We start from the raw sequence: 5,286 nt of genomic DNA on the forward strand, positions 1-5,286 counted from the left end.
CCTTTCCTCCAGTATTAATCACCTTATTCCCTGTTTCCACCGGATAACCTACCCATGTTCCTGTTTCTACTGGTGTTCATGGCTTCTTATGTGATCTCTGAGAAGACTGGATGGAGGCTTCCCTGAAACTCACTTCTGAGCCCCGACAAGAAACTTCCTTCGGGATCTGTGATTCAGTTTTTGTCCAACATGCATTTCAAAACACCTCCAGGCTCTTGCTAGCATCCAGTTCCTAAACCACTTCCACATTCTTTGGTATTTCTTAACAGTAGAGCATGCCATTTCTCGGTACTACTTTTTGTCTAAGTCCATGGGCAGCCATAAGAAGGTAACTTAGATAGAGTGTGTTACTAAGGTCTCCACCACTATTAAAAAAAAAAAAAAAAAAACACCCGAGCTAATCAGGTATCAAGATAGAAAGTATAGAAAGTTTATTGTGTGGGTCATTGGAGCCTCGCAAGCTCCAGCACATGATTGCTTTGACCTTGTTGCTTTAGACCTGTGGGGTAGAAGGCTTACATCACAGCAGGAGGGGTGGCGAAGCATGCACTTAAGTGCCAAGAGGCAAAGAAAAAAACAAAGAACCAGGGTCTGGCTAACCCATTTGAGAACACCTCCCCTAAACAACTAAAGGACCACTACTTGACCCTGACACTTAAAGACTACATCCTCTCCCAAAACACCAGTCTGGAGACAAAGCCTTTTTTCTTTGTTTGTTTTGTTTTTTGGTTTTTTTTAATTATTATTTTTTTCTTATTTTACATATCCATCCCAGTTCCCTCTCCCTCCCATCCTCCCATGCCCCCTTTGCTATCCCTCCCCCACCCCATTCCCCACCCACTCCCCAGGGAGGGTGAGGCCTTCCAGGAGGGATCATCAAAATCTGTCAAGTTATTTGGGGTAGGGCCTAGGCCCTCCCTCCTGTCTTTTTGCCTTCAGGTCCACCCTCTCTCCTCAATGTCCCTTGAGACACATTCTGAGGGACTAGATCTGTCCTGCTTTTTTGGATGAGGACAGATGCCATCCATGTCATGGTCATTCTTAGATAATAAGAAGTCTCCCAGGCGTGGGATACAGAAGGCCTGCATTTGTCAAAACTCAGATTTCTGCATTTCTGTAAATTTTAACTCAAAGCAAAAATACGTGCACAAAATATTGAGCTTTGCTTAATGATAGCAACATATTTGAGGCTGACATATTTAGAGGGAAGGAAGTACTGATGCCTGTAGTTTATCTTGAGATACTAAAGACAAGATAGAGGGCTCCAGAACCTTTGCTTTTAAGTCTGAGTTAGTTCTGTTTTATGGAGCCTGCTTACCCACATCCTGGGTGAATATTGTAAGTTTAGCTGCACAGGCACCAACAGGAAAGCTTGGTGCCTGCTCTCTGTGTCAAAGCAAAGCGATGCCTCCGTTTTCTCAGTGATTTGCAACAACTCAGGCCAACAAAGTCACCCCCCTCTCCTGTCACGAGGATGTAAAGGGACTCTTCCTTCTCCTCTGCAAACAACAGGGAAAAAGATAAGACTCCCTCCTGCCCAAGGGATGGCCTTTCTTGACCTGGCTGTGCAGACCTCCAGAGCGTGGAAGGCAGAGTGGTCTCAACCATGCTGTGGGGTCAGCCCAGGGCTGCCTCCACATGGGGGGGGCGTGTCCCCACTTCCTGTTGTGTGATCTACTTTTTAGAAAAACACTTCCAGATTTCCCTTTTAATTCTACTTTCTTTCAGGTGTGTGAAGAACACGTGACTCAGATTAGCCATTTGGAAAGTCTCCTTCCCTTAGCTACTCTGATTGGTTAGTTTAGGCTTTCCCACAGAATTTGAGTTAAAGTATATAAACTGTCAAGGAGCCACTGAGCTAAGTAGACACTCCACATCCTTAAAGACAGTAGTTGAGTTCCTGTGTGTAGCCATGCTTAATGTGGGCATGACTCTGGGCTCCTATCACATGAGCCACTATTCTGCACATGCTTTCAGTGTTCCCTTTAAGTCATGTCTTGATCTTCTCATCTCTGTGTATGTTTACCTGTATGTGGCACATGTGTACATGCATGTGTGTGAAGGCCCAGGGATGGCATCAGGTGTCTTTCTTGATCACTCTACGCCCTATGCATGGAAACATGGTCTTTTACCGGAAGCCAGAGCTCATCAGTCCTGTGCTGGGATTATAGGCAGGCTGCCCAGAAGGTGCAGGGGTGCTGGGATCCAAACCCAGGTCCTCAACACTGGCATGGTAAACACTCCACCCACAGATGATGGGAGATGTCATTCTGTAAATCCCCTATGCACTGGACTTATCCTCTTTCGTGTGACCTAATATAAAAGCCTCCCTAGTGGCCTTCCCTCCAATTTTTCTCCCACTTGCCGTTAGAGGGAACTTTCTCAAACACATGACTGGGTCACAGCCCTCCTTAAATCCTACAGTGGCTCATGAAAATGACAAAGACACAGTCCGGACTCAGTAGTACACCATGCAAATCTGGCTAACCTGGCCCCACCGGCCTCCTTTTAACACCTCCTGCCCCCCCCACCACAGCCTGATCACTGGAAACTACCTGCATTTCCCCCAACATGTCACGTTAGTTCTGGGGGGGGGGCTTGCTCTTCTTTCTGCTGGGAACTCAGTTTTCTTTAGAGGCTAGGGAAGCATCATTACCTTGAGGGTTCTTCCCTGGGGCTCAGTTGTATCTTTCCTTGGCATTTTTCTTGCTGCTGTGGATCACTCTCTCTTTCTCCTTAGGCGTCAGGTTCCCTAATGTCTTTGGGAAACTGTCCACTCCGCTCTGCTTGGTGGTTGTGACTTTTGCTTGACAGCCTGGTATTATTTACAGTGCTTCTTTTCACTCTCTGAGGTGTCCCTACTTTAGATAGTAAATTATATGTTCATCCCGCTTGCTTGTGATTATGTTAGTGGCTGTGTGACACAAGTATTTAAAAAGTATTGTCACATAGAGGCATGAGAAAAATGATCCTGCTTAGATCTTCTTTTATTCTATTAAACAAGTACAAAACCCAATGTGCCCAACATTCCTTGTCTGAATATCTTGATTACAAATGCTCCGGAATCCAAAAGTAGGCATCACGATGCCACAAACAGAAAATTCCATACCTAAGCAGGTTGCAGAAGAAATCCAAGCACACTGAAGATGTTCCTATCAGGCTGTGTGTATGAGATGAACAATCAAGGGTAGTGTTAGCTGGACTGCCTTGGAGTTTTTGTTACTTGATTCACTGAAATAGATAAGCTGCTAAATGTAACAGTTCAAATAGATTTGTCTAGTTTTCCATGTGCATTCACTTATTAAAAGTACCTTTGTAAGCTGGGTGATGGTGGCTAACACCTATAATCCCAGCACTTGGGAGGCAGTGGCAGGGCAATCTCTGTGAGTTTGAGGGCAGCCTTGTCTACAGAGTGAGTTCCAAGACAACCAGGGTTACACAGTGAAGCACGTCTCAGGAAAACAACAACAACAATAACAAAGCTTTTGTAAGTTTAGAGAGATGGCTCAGTGGTTAAGAGCACTGGCTGCTCTTCCAGAGGACCTGGGTTCAGTTCCCAGCACCCACACAGCAAGCAGCTCACAACCATCTATAACTCCAGCTCCTGGGGATCCAATGCCTTCTTCTGGCTACTTGGTGGCACTGAATTCATGTAGTGCTTGTATAGACAAGTGACCTAACATACACATAAATAAAAAATAAGACTTTAGCTGGTATAGTGGCACACACCTTTGATCCCAGCACTTAGGAGGCAGACACAGATGGATATCTATCAGTTCAAAGCCAGCCTTATTCCCATAGTGAGTTCCAGGACAGCCAGAACTACATAGTGAAACCCTGCCTCAAACAAAAGAATATTTTGTAGAAAAATATGTAAATGAAACAAATTACTTTCATGTTTAGACTTGCTTCCCATCACAAGATATCTCATCAAGTGTGCTGTCTTGTTTTATATCAACTTGATACAAGCTAGAGTCATCAGAGAGGAGGAACCCTCAGTTGAGAAAATAAGATCAGGCTTGGGCAAACCTGTAGAGAATTTTCTTAACTAGTGATTGGTCGGGGAAGGTTCAGCCTATTGTGGGAGGGTGCTATCTCTGGGCTGGTGGCCCTAGGTTCTATAAGAAAGCAGGCTAAGCTAGTCATGAAAAGCAAGTCAGTAAGCAGCACCCTTCATAGCCGCTCCTGATTCCAGGTTCCTGCCCTGAGTTCCTGTCCTGACTTCCTTCAAAGATGGACTACAATGTGGAAGTGTGAGCCAAATAAATCCTTTCATCCCCAACTTGCTTTTGGTCATGGTGTTTCATCACAGCAATTGTAACCCTATGTTAGACATTAAGTATACAAAAATATTTCAAAATCTGAAAAAAAAAAGCTTGACATTTGAATTCCTCTTAGTCCTAAACAATCCAGATAAAAGATATTCAACATGAAATTGATTAGACAAGTTTTAGATTAAAGTATCCTTAACACAATTCAAAAATGTCCATAATCCACAAGTCCAAGACCAGAAACAACTTAAACTGTTACCTCCTGAAAGGCCCCTCTGCATAGAATTCCACTTCAAACCAACAGCTGTAGAACCCAATACCAGGAGCTCAGCCATTAGGATAACTAAGGCCTGGTATGCTGGTGTGCACTGGTAATCCTAGCACTTGGAAGGTAGAGGCAAGAGGATCAGAGCTTAAGGTCATTCTTAGTTACACAACAGGTTCAAGGCCAGCCTGGGCTAAATGAGACCCTGTCTTAAAACAATACATACATGTGTCCAAGCATACATAATAAATACAGCAGATCACCTCTTCTACTTGAGGCTGCCATTCCCTCAGGCAGTTCCCCTGATAGTGTGAATAACCCACTAAGAGCAGATGAAAAGCAATGGCTTCTTGTTCATGTGGTACATGATACTTCACTAGGATTACTGCTGCTTTTAGGCATGTCACCTGAGTAGGGGTGTGCTTCTGTTCATAACCTACACAGTCTACACTTGGCTTAAGTGGCCAAGTGAAATTTCACTTGATTCACATTAGGTTGCTTAAGGTTTTCCACTAGGAAGAGCCAGGTAGGTGACTGTTGAGTGCAGCCACATTTCATTTTCCTAAAGCAGAATGGAGAAAGTCCCTATGTGCAAAACCATTATTTTAAAAATCAACCAACAAATATTGCTACCCCTTGGCCCATCTACTGCAAAACTCAATCATTTGTTTAGATTTATCCATTTAGCTCATTGATAAAATAAAATGTCATTAAAGGTTTAGATCATCCGCACTTAAAACAGTTTAGGTA

Source organism: Phodopus roborovskii, unplaced genomic scaffold (assembly GCF_943737965.1).
Source record: "Phodopus roborovskii unplaced genomic scaffold, PHOROB, whole genome shotgun sequence".
Taxonomy (NCBI): domain Eukaryota; kingdom Metazoa; phylum Chordata; class Mammalia; order Rodentia; family Cricetidae; genus Phodopus; species Phodopus roborovskii.